Below are 12,175 nucleotides of genomic sequence, written 5' to 3'. Positions count from 1 at the left end.
CCCCAAGATATTGAACCCAGTCCTGGTTACTGCCAGGCCTACCCAGCAGAAGGGTTACAGAAGGATTCTTCCGTTGACATAGCCATGTCTACACCATGGCTAGGTCAGCATCGCTACAGTACTCAGTGTATGATTTTTTTTTTCCCGTGGCAATCTACGTTTGCAATGGGGACCAGGCTTTAGAAGGCAAGAATGAGGTAATACTCTAAAATGAGATCAAACGGGGAGATGGCAGTGAAAGCAACCGAGGCTGACAGACTGTTGCTAAGCACATCCCCTGTATGCTAAGTGCTTTACGTTGCCAATGACGTGGTAGCTCAGATACAGCAGATCACTTTGCTGAAAGGAGTAGAGGAAGAATCCATATTGTGCTCTGACAGAGAAGACTCTCAAGTAAACCCAGGAGCAAATAACACAATGACTTAGAACTGCAGAGGAATATTCCATGCTGCCTCCAGCAAGGTAACAAAATCCATAAGGATTGCAATTAATGATGCACAATCACTGAATTAAGTCTGTGATTAGTCATTCAATCAGTGTGACAGAATTCAATAGCTGGGATTCCTGCTTTAATGAATTTTTTAAGCTTGTCATTGTGCTCAGTTTCCAGCAAGGCTGAAATGGAACTTAGTCTACAGGAAACTGTAGCCGCCTTCTAATTATATGTGGCTATCTTGCCATGTCTTCCTCACAGGGTCACCATTGATAGGGCACTTAATAACTGAGCTAGTCAGAAACTGTAATTTCCATTCTCTGGGAAATTCCAACATTTTGAAATTTCCTTTTTGGTGCAAATTGTAAAAAGGAACCCAAATGTTGACATTTCCAGCAAAACAAAAGTTCCGAACAATTTCAATTTGGAACAATTGAACTGCGTTTCCCTAATGTTGAAATAGTAGAATAAAATATAAAATAGTAAATACCTGTTATAATAACTGTAGCTGTCAGTATTATAGTAACATCCTATAAAAGTTGCAACTTAATTAAGCAAATCAAAATGAACTTTTTACCATATTTTGATGTCATCAAAATGAGATGAGAAAATAAAACTCACGACTTTTTCAAATTTCATCAAAATCTGTTAATTTGTTTCTGTTAAATGCTTTGATTTTGCCAAAACTGCGTTTCCTGCCAGAAAACATTTTTTACTAGCTCCACTAAGGAAAGATGGGCCTTGAACCAACACCAAACTCTTCATAGTTTTGGAAACTGTGATCTGGATTCCTAGGTTTCACAGTTAGTTTCCCCAGCTCTGTAATGGGTTGAACTAAAATCCTGGTTCTGAACGGCTCTCCGTATTTTAGGGGCTTATTATGTTCAAATCTGGGTCTGAACTTTACATTCTAAATTTACAGAAAGACTTGGAGTTCTAGCCAGGGTAAGACGTTATTTCCAAGTTCCAGAGGAGGGACACAGAAAGAAGACAGCAGTAGGCAGAGAACACAAGTACATGGGTCACAATTCTGAAACTTAGGGGCCCAGATTTTTTGAGTTGTTGAGGACTTTGGGAAATTTGGGTGCTTTGGGTCAAAGTGGGAGCTGGGCTCACCTGAAAATCTGACATTTGCGTCAGTGCCTAATGCCTGAACGTTAGCCGCTGATGCTGAGAAACTTTTAGAAAATCTGCCTTAAAGTACTCCAAGCTCTAGTACTGAACCCCAAAATAAAACTGACATGATTTTCAGATGTATTGAACACTGCCCAATTCAATGGGAACTCAACAGGAGCTGCCAGTCTATTGGTCCACTCTTTCTGGGTGTCTTTGAAAACTTTGACCACATTTTCCAGTGCTCTTGTACAAATGGATGTAACCTGAGCTTTTTGTTTTCTTTCCTCTTCCCAGACAGTCTAAACAAACAGGCCTAGAGATCACAGGATTATATGTTAGCCGAGGGGGTCTTGTTTCTGAATGTGTGTGTTACAGAAGGGAGGTGGCTTTTAACGCTCTTTAAATCTGGGGGTTTCCATCGGAAATAAAGTACAACAGGCCACTTGTGTTCCTCCTGACTGGGAGTTGCTCGTTGAGAACTCGTGTGTTCTGTTATAGACACGAGACAGGGCAGCTGAGCGGATGGAGGGAGGGGACAGAACAGCCGAAGGGCAATGGCTGGCTGATTTACAAATAAGCGGATGCCCCATAAAAGAGGGAGCACATGTCCTCTCTCCCTGTCTCTGCTCATGCCTGAGAGCCTCTTTCCTTCGGTGACAGCCCGGCCCAGCTATGGTGTGAGCCAGATTCACTCAGCCAAAAAATTCCTACCCTGGGTTGCTCAGAATGCTGCCAGCCCTACACACAAAACAGAAGCTGAGCAGTTTGTCCTGCAAATCAGGCAGAGACCAAATGCCAGGAGTGAGACAGGATCCGTTTGTTTGCCGTGTGGTGTCAGCGTTGCAGGATGGGGATTAGCCTTTGAGAGATTGGTGGGGTGATTTTATGGACTGAATCCCTGGAGCACAACTAGACCAGACGAGGCGTTTTTTGTATTTAAGTAAAGGCAACAGGAGAGAGGTCGGCGCTAGTCCTGCTTGGCCTGGTGTTTGCTTCCTTAATCTTTAACACCCTGCCCCATCCCTTACCATTAGCATCATCCTTCCTGACACCTTGGTCAGTCCCATCTATAGCCTCACTCCTGTTGCCTTCCCCTTGCTCCTCCCGTGTCTGTACCCCTCTTCCCCCAGTGCCTCATAGCTTCCCCCTCCTAGTGGTGCCTTTTGTCTATGCTGTGGTTATGTGCATGCACACCTGGAGCTCCAGACAAATGTTGCTGTATGCACTATTCCAGCTGTTTGGTGCATCCTATTTCACGCAATGGGCTGTGCACTAGGCTAGTGTCAGGTGCAACAGAGGCGGACATTCGCTGCCTGTTGTGCTTTCAGTGGGTGAATGTGTTTCTCTCTAAACACCTGTACAACTATATATGGACCTTGTTAGGCTGTACTAACCTGGTTACCCTCTGTTCTGACATTGCAAAGATAACAGGTAGAGAGAGCCTCTGTTGTTAAATAGCAATCACCTTTGCATGAAGGGTGATCTTTAAAATTGTTGTCTCTGTAGTGCCATGTAGAAGCAAGAGGGGGGCTAGTCAAACCTGCAGAGCTGAGATTTATATCAGCCCTGTTCTTCTGTGTCTGAGTCACTTTTACTCTGCCCCCAAGCCATGCACAGTCTGAAATAGAGGGAGCCAGAAAAATTAATCCTAGTCACAAAAACACAGCGGGGTAGGAGGGGATTAAATGAACTCCACTGCCGAAGAAAAGGTTGCTCACAACCGATCTAACTCGTGCTTTAGCTTTTTGGTTTGTTCCACATGTGACTTAATGCCACCGTATTCACTAGGCATGGGCATTGCTACGGCAACAGCCCTAGCACATGACATGTGGGCTGCCGTTTGAAATGCAAAGTCTCATCTAACAGACGCTCATTCCCTGGCTGATGGGAACTGCTTCCATTTGCACACTCGCTTAAAAATAACACAACCAGGACTCTACTGCAGGACATGCTTTGCTTTGTTTTTATCAAGGACATGACAGGGTATTCTATTTTTTAGCCTGCATTAAAAATTGCTTAATTTTCCACTGAAAGAAGCAAGAGAGATGGGTTGTTTTAGGGAGGGGAGAATTCATGCTTCTAGCCTTGATGTCCAGGCTTGAAAGAGGTGGAGTGAGAGATGACAGCTGACTTGTGCAGTTGTAGGTGGTATTCCCAATATTGACTGTTGTCCCAAATTACATTTATCTTTGGTGGCAAGTTTCTATAGATCCAATTTAGTGCTGAGCAATTACATCACCATTAGATAAAAACAGAGGATAGGACCTCTCTTGATTTTAGTTCTGATCCAGTTACTTTAAAACATGGAATAAGTCTCTGGGCTCAGTAGAAAAACACTTGCCTACATTTGGACTAAATATTGCTTTGACACTAAGTTGCATTGAGCATTTTTCTTTTATTGCTGTCACCGAGGATGCTGGGCAGCTCGTGAGGATGAAAGGGTTAATGATTCCATAGGTCTCCTACAATACAGAAAATTGGTTCTAAAAAAACCCCTGAGGTCACCTAATCCATCTTCTCCTTGTTCCCTCCAGCATATTCTCCGTTCCTTTTGTGTAGCTGGTTACTAGCCAAAGGGCTTCTATCATTTTCCTTGGGTGACTGTTCCAGTCTAATAGATCTCAGATCCCAGAAAGTGATCTGCACTTTCACATCACAAAGTCATCATAGTCCAACTTATCAGCTTTTGGTATATCACAGGGGTCAGATACTGTCTGAGGGAATTTGTTATGAGCAGCTGAGTGGAATAGAATTAAAGGATCTTCCCTGACACACGTACAACTTTCCTCCAGAAAACACACTCTGCTCTCCCACTGAAGTATGGGCTGCAGAATTTGCTTGATAGCCCTTGACCACTTTGGTGGAGAGTAAGATTCAAAGTTACCAATGCTTACTTTTGTTCAGCACTGTTCCCAGAGCTCTCTTGCTCATTGTGCCGTTGGAACTGTGTGATTCATCTCTCAAATGCTTTTTGAAAACTGATTAGATAATAGCTTATCTCTTTCTATGGTATCTGTGCCTGAACAGGGTAATATAACCTCCAGTCTTGCCTCTGAGGGCAGATCAATCAATGTTTGCTAACCATGTCCCGCTTTAGATATTAGAGAAGCTTTGGGGTCATTTGAATGTACGGCGTCCTACGGTTGCCAGGTGTCCGGTTTTGAACTGGACAATCCAGTATTTGAGCTTTCTGTTCGGGAAACAAATTGAGAAAATAGAAATGTCCGGTATTTTCTAACTAAGATGTAATGTAGATTGTGATGTAATGTCCAGTGTGTCCAGTATTTTTGTTGAAACCATGTGGCAACCCTATGGCGTCCAGGCTTTCTTAGTCCTGCACATCATTTTCAGAGCAGCAGGAGTATCTCCCTGGTAGGGTTTAAGTCATTTGGCAGCTTTTCAAGCAGAACTTGTGGTTAACTAGCTACTGCTTTTCGGACTTATCTGCATAATCACTGCTGACTTGCAGACGTTCCATTGCAAATCTATTCCTGAAAACCAAACTAGCAAGAGAATTCCAGTTTGAGATCAAGGTTGTCTTGACGGTCGTCTTATGGTTTGGGGATTTGTTTGTATTCTTTTAATAGCCGAAAGTCCATCATGTGATAGGATGTAATAAAAAATTATCTGCCATGCTGTGGAGGTTCTACATATCAAATTGCATTTCCGACCATCAGCATCCAGTCTGGATAGTGTTTTGCTTCCTAAAATGGAAATTCCATCAACTGCTGGTCTGTATGTCTGGCTCACTACCAGTGCTGCCAGAACGATCTCCACTCCTTCCCGACAGCCTCTTTTAAATGTTGGGATTGGTTCTGCTTTGGGCAGGGGGCTGGACTCGATGATCTCCTGAGATATCTTCCAGCCTAGGCCATTTATCGTGACTTCCATTCTGACAAAAGAGAGAAGAAACGGTATCTGTTTTGGTACTTTCCTATGGGAATTTGGGAAGTTTCGCAGGGAATGATGAGTATTTCCACAGGATGTGGTGGGAATTTGACCTCTTTTTCCAGAAGCCCTTTTGAAATTTCCCACAATACTCTTCTTCGGGGACCTGTAAGAATTCTGGGATAAGTACCTTGAGGGCAACATGACTGCAATGATGTAATGCTGCACATGTGGGACAGGCCTGCCGACAGGGAGGGCAAAGGGGGCAATTGCCCTGAGGCCCAGTGATCCTAAAAGGCCTGGGGTTCCCAGCTGATGCTACTGTGGCAGCCAGAGCCCTGGACCCTTTAAAATCACCACCCAAAGCCACACCACACATTCCAGCTGGCTCTGAGGGCTGACGGGGGAGGAGGAGACGCCAAGCCCTCAGGGTGGTGCTGGAGGCTGGCTGCCTCTCTCGGATGGGTTAACATAATGTCTCCAACTTACAAACCTGCTGCACAGGTGTTTCTAGCCCTGCAGTGGAGGTGGAGAGGAGGTCATGTCCTTTTCACCCTCTTTCCAGGGAAAACCCTCCCCATTCACTTTCCTGATCTCCCATCAACCTACAACGTGTGCCCTGGATTTCCCTATCAAAACTTAATCCCCTGAACATCCCCTTTCAGCTTGTCTGCCTCCCTAAGTGCCCTGGAAAAGAGAAGGAAGATTTAGGGCCGTGGATGTTTCAATGATGGGTCAAAGCTGCTGCCCAATGAGAATCAAGCAAGCTCTTCTGCGTTTTAAAGGGAAAACAAAAGGCTCCTTAAGCTTCTGTGCGTGAACTTAAAATCATTGACTATGTACCTGCCACTGCTTTGAGTGCTGATTGAAGAGGCCGCTGCTTCACAGTGGAAATAGAAGCAGGAATTTGCTCTCAGAGTGGTTCACACTGTAATTGTTTGCTGGGCAAAGGTACTGCCTGGACACCACTGGACACTGCAGCCCTCTGTTTATCTCCATGATACAGGACCACATGCTTGGCGGCTGTACAGTCCACCTCATGCTCTTGTCCTACGATCCCAGGGGCAAGTTATTCTCGAGTCCTGGATGAAAGCTGGATTTGCGACAGAGCTTTTCATTACTCGTGTTACACTAGAACCCTGAGGCCTGGTCTGACGTGGTGGCTGCCATTGTGCTGGTGGCGAGACATAGTCACTGTGAGAGAAGATGGTCTTCATGTTCAAACTGTTCCTGGAGTGTGTCTCAGAACGGGCAGAGTGGAATGAGCATCAGTTTGGTTCATGCCCCCATCCCTCTTTCCTGCCCTGCTAAAGCTGGAGGTGGGCATATTGGAAAGCAACAGCAAGTCACTTTAATAAAATCTTCCTCCGGCTTCACTTTGGGTCCTGCCATGAGGGCAGGGGACTGGACTCGATGACCTCTCGAGGTCCTTTCCAGTCCTCGTATTCTATGATTCTATGATTAAACCTGGAGAGCTTTGATGTATTTAACTTAATGGAAGAAATACCTTGTTCATGTCTCCGACTGAACTTGTCCTAATGTAAGAAGCTCTATCTAGGGCTCCAAACATTTTCAAAACACAGTTAGATCCCAACTTGAACTGTTAGAGAATATAGCAAAATATATTCAAGGAGGAGGCGAATTTGTTGGCCATTGAAGACAGTGTTTGAGACTTCTGACCTGAAACATTATCCAGGAGAGTTGTATGCACCTGCGTGGTATAGAGCTCCTGGGAATACATCTGATTGACATATGTCAAGATGTCAGAAAGAAACATCTTTTCAGTAACATACAAGCCTTTGCTACAACAAATGTCTGTGAAACTGACAAGTGGAAGAATTTGAATCTTCAGCTCTTAACACTGACTTTATTCAAGTTGTTGTATGAGGATCAGACACTATTTACTTTCATCAAATATCTCTACTTCTCTGGCCCAGCCTATGGCAACGTCTAAGTTTTGGGGACTAGAATAATATTGTTACAGTACTGTAGCTAAGCCAGTGTAATCATGTAATGTAGACTCTGCGTACACAGAAAGAGAGCTAGATTGATAGAAGCATTGTTTGACCCATCTAGCTGCATCTACTCTGGAGGGTAGGTGAGCAGGCATAGCTACATTGCTCCAGGGTGTGACCCCAAACAACGTAGCTATGTCAATCTATGTTTGTGTAGTCTAGGCCTATATATTACAAAAATAACCATGTTAACCACAGCTAACTGATATTGTTGTGGCCAAGCTATACCCAAGTAAAGTGAGGGAAAATACTTGTACCATATTAGGGTATTCCGACAAAACTTGAGGAACATCCACACTGCAATTGCATTCTTCTGCAAGAAAATCGAGAGAACAGAGGGTTTTTTCCAGCATTGATTATCGTCATTCTACGAGGAAGAAGCCTTTTTGCGAAAGAGCTCTTTTGCAAAAAGGCATGTATGAACAGGGAAGAGGAAGTTCTTTCGGAAGAAGAGGAAAGAGGAAAAAGCACAGGTGCCCCGGTGGCCATTTTGTCCATTGCAATCACAGCTGAAATGCGAGAGAGAATCCATTCCAATCTGCTTTTTCGATGCGCTTTTGCAGTGGGGACGCTCTCTTTCAGAAGAAGTTTTTTCAGAAGATCTCTTCTGAAAAAAGCTTCTTCCGAAAGAAGCCTGCAGTGTAGACATAGAGAAACTTGGGTGAAATCCTGACGCTACACTAGCAAAACTCTTTTTGACTTCAGTGGGGTTAGTGCTTACCCTTGTTTTCAGCCTAGATGTTTAAAACAAGGTTCTCTAGTGTGGTTTTTACTGCCAGCACAGGCTGGATTAAGCTACATTATAACATAGTGCAGCCACAGTCATGTTTTAACATGGTTTCTTCTGAAGCATAGGCCTCGTGTAGACTACTCAGATTTCCTACTTCTGCCACCACTAGTGCAGCTCCACAGACAGAAGCAGCAGTGGGAAACCTAATGTAGACAAAGTGCTGGCAGCTGCTAGCATGTACCTTTGTATCTTGAGCAGTGGGTAGAAAATATGCCCCCTCTTCCATGCTGCAAACACTTAAGTAAGGTTGCCAGATGGTTTCGACAAAAATACCGGACACACTTGACATTACATCACAATCTATATGCCATCTTATTTAGAAAATACCGGACATTTCTATTTTCTCAATTTGTTTCCCAAACACAGAGCTCAAATACTGGACTGTCCGGTTCAAAACGAGACTCTTGGCAACCCTACAGTTAGGCCCTTTATTAGTCCTGAGAAAATCAATGGGGACTGCACAGATGCTTAAAATTAAACACGCACATATGTATTTATGAGGGGCCTGGTGCTTTGCACTCTCCCCATTGCTATAGCCAGGGAAGTGTGTGGACAGCAGTAAAGGTAAGAAATGTGAGGGAGAAGGAGAATAAGGTTACTGCAGACCTAGCCATAGATAGGACCCTGCAGTTAAAACCATGCTACTGTAGCAAGGACTGTCTCTAAAGAGAGCGGTTGCAAACAGAGTGCTAGTATGGTTTCTATGGCCTGGTGGTGTTAGTGTGTGTGGATCTAATACCTACGGGTATGTCTACACCACCCTGCTAGTTCGAACTAGCGGGGTAATGTAGGCATACCGCACTTGCAAATGAAGCCCGGGATTTGAATTTCCCGGGCTTCATTTGCATAAGCGGGGAGCCGCCATTTTTAAAACCCCGCTGGTTCGAACCCCGTGTAGCGCGGCTACGCGGGGCTCGAACTAGGTAGTTCGAACTAGGATTCCTATTCCGAACTACCGGTACACCTCGTGGAACAAAGTGTACCGGTAGTTCGGAATAGGAATCCTAGTTCGAACTACCTAGTTCGAGCCCCGCGTAGCAGCGCTGCACGGGGTTCGAACCAGCGGGGTTTTAAAAATGGCGGCTCCCCGCTTATGCAAATGAAGCCCGGGAAATTCAAATCCCGGGCTTCATTTGCAAGTGCGGTATGCCTACATTACCCTCCTAGTTCGAACTAGGAGGGTAGTGTAGACATACCCTAATGTATTGGGATTGGCACTGCAGTAGTGCCAAGGAGCTCCAAGCATGGACCACAGGGCAAAAAGATGGTCCCTGCTTCATGAAGTTCCCAATCCAAGAGGTAGAACCTTCTCCCCAATTAATGATGCTACTGTAACATAAACCAAGTGATTTCAATAGGGATTATGCTACCCCACTGACTACAGATAGCACCCTGCAGGATATGGACTAGGCTACAGGCCTCACTTCATGGGCAAATTAAGTGTGTTGGGAGTCATACAAAAACACACTACCCCCTCAATCACGTCAGAATCAGCATGATCTGACTGTTTTTGCCATGTGATTGATTCCTGTTGATAGAATCACAGAACTGGAAGGAACCCTGAGAGGTTATCAGGTCCAGCCCCTGCACTCACAGAAGCCCAAGCACCATCTAGACCAGGGGTGGGGAACCTAAGGTTCAGAGACCAGATGCTTTCTCACGCCTTGTAACAACCTTTCAAGTACTTGAAATCTGTTATCATGTCCCCCCTTGGTTTTCTCTTTCCCTGAGTAAACAAGCCCAGTGTTTTCAAAATTCCCTCATAGCTCATGTTTTCTAGACCTTTAATCATTTTTGTTGCTCTTCTCTGGACCTTCTCCCATTTCGCCACATCTTTCTTGAAATGCGGCACCTAGAACGGGACACAATACTCCAGCTGAGGCCTCATCAGTACGCAGTACAGAGGAAAAATGACTTGTCATGTCTTGTTTACAGCACTCCTGCCGATGCAACCCAGAATACAACAGTGTCTTTGCCTTTATAGAACTGTAACGGGATTCAGGAACTTGGTTAACATCTGGGTTGAACAGTCCATCCAGAGGTGAGAGCAAGCTATTATAAAACAGCACATGCCACGCAGACCCCTGATACTGTCACCTTGGTTGTCTAGACTAGCCAAAGCCACAGCTGTCCAACAGCTTCCCAGACAAAAACAATTTGTCCTCACTAGCCAGGACAATGTTAGGGATGCTTGTGTGGCCAAAGGAAGTGGTCAGGATCCAGGTGAATTGTCCTCTGTACCCATCTCTGCCACTGGTGTCTCACTTCACCTCTCTGACTTTGTTTTGCTAGCTGAGTTTTTCAGGCAATACCTCCTGTCGCAGATGGATATTGGGAAGCTTGCTTTGTTAAGGACTGCAAAGGATTCTGACATCCGCGTGTGGGAGGTTTACATACAGGCTCACCGTGTGGCTTATTCTGTGACTGCTGGCGAGCTGATCTTTTTCTCCTTCCAAACATTTCTGTCTGGTCCCGACTATCACAGCTAAGACCTGACTCACCCTACCTATATCTGCAAGCAGATACAGCGTGAGTAGCAACGGCAGCGGTACCAACTTTTTCTGCGCTGCCCTGCTATTACATCCTGACCTGGAGAGGGCTCCGCCGGAGCTGAGCGAGTAGCTCACTCTTCATAGTCCATTTGACCATTGACCTATCTGCTGAAGCTGTCAGCAGAAACACCAATTACAGCTGCCCCTTTCCTGTCTTTTCAAAATAAAGTTGAAAATGATGATGGATCAAATCTTCGTGAGTGCAGCAATTATGTGTGAGAGGCCAGACCTTGCACCTAATGCCTAACAGGAGCCAGTTAACTCCCTCCTCTATCTGCTGCAAATGCAAATTACATTGCCCACGATGATCCCATAACTATTTTCTGGTTGAGCGGCTGCACTTGCAAAGCCTTTATTTCTCTAACTCTTGTCGCTACAAGTCTCCCCTCTTCTCCTTGGAATCTTTCCTGTTTATTTTTCCACCTTCCTGTGGCAGGATGCAACATTTTTCCTAATAAGAGATCAAATGCTGAGGAGAAAACTGTGCTTTGCAGTTGTCTTAAAGATTCCCAGTTTCATTCTGGCTCTCTGATTTGCCATCCTCACCCCTTACCCCACCAGGTACTACAGTATAATAATGTGGCCAACAAACGTAGCAGCTCTGTGTGCATCCTGGCAATTAGCTGCTAGGATTTTTCCACAAGATCCATAGATGGGCAGAAGATGGAGTGTGTAGTTTTTAATCTGCCCCGACTGTCTCTGGCTATCATGTATTCAAACCTTAACGTAATAAGCTTTTTAAATAAAGGGATACAAAATAGTCTTGCATGACAAACTTCTGTCTGCTAAGAATAGCCGGCGTAACACGCATTCAGTCTCTCTGTGCAGCCTTCTCTTAGACACTGGCGAATACCCTGTTGCGTCTGCAGCGCTTATTGTTAGAAATGGGACTCCTGTGTAAAAACTCTTTGTGACAGGAAAATTAGCTAGGCCGTGTTCTTATATTTATCATCAGCTGATGTAGAGAGAAGCTGAATTATAAGTGCTGAGACAGTTTAGTAAATATGTAAGAATACTACTTTCCTCTTTTTCCAGTCCCTTCCATTCCAAATAGTAATAAATCTATCTTCATGGTATAGATACTTCACGGTACTGCGAAGTAGGGTAATATATTCCCCAATGAGTTGAATATTAAAGCACATAGGGGTTATGCGACGTGCTGAACCTTGCACAAAAATTCTGCAGAAGAGCTGAGCTGAGAACTCACATTTCCAGCTTACCATTTCTTCTCCTCATCTATAAGACCTTCCATTCAAAAGCACCCAAGTGAATTAGGAACCAAAGGCCCATGGATGTGGAATTAGAATTAAGTCCTCAGTGCCTAAGATTAATATGAAAATGGAATATTGATTACAAAGACACTTCAGTGCTTTTGAAAATT

General features: G+C 44.5%; 1 long non-coding RNA gene across 1 annotated transcript in view; it reads left to right on the top strand.

Moving 5' to 3' along the window:
* Positions 1-255: 255 nt before the first annotated feature.
* Positions 256-12,175, top strand: part of LOC142830459 (uncharacterized) — a 44,443-nt gene continuing 32,523 nt past the window's right edge. The window contains exon 1 of the long non-coding RNA XR_012905720.1: positions 256-462. This is a non-coding gene — a long non-coding RNA (uncharacterized LOC142830459). The remainder of the gene's footprint in view (positions 463-12,175) is intronic.

Source organism: Pelodiscus sinensis, chromosome 8 (assembly GCF_049634645.1).
Source record: "Pelodiscus sinensis isolate JC-2024 chromosome 8, ASM4963464v1, whole genome shotgun sequence".
NCBI lineage: Eukaryota > Metazoa > Chordata > Testudines > Trionychidae > Pelodiscus > Pelodiscus sinensis.
The sequence above is the reverse complement of the archived record's forward strand: the minus strand, read 5'-3'. Positions and strand labels throughout refer to the sequence as shown.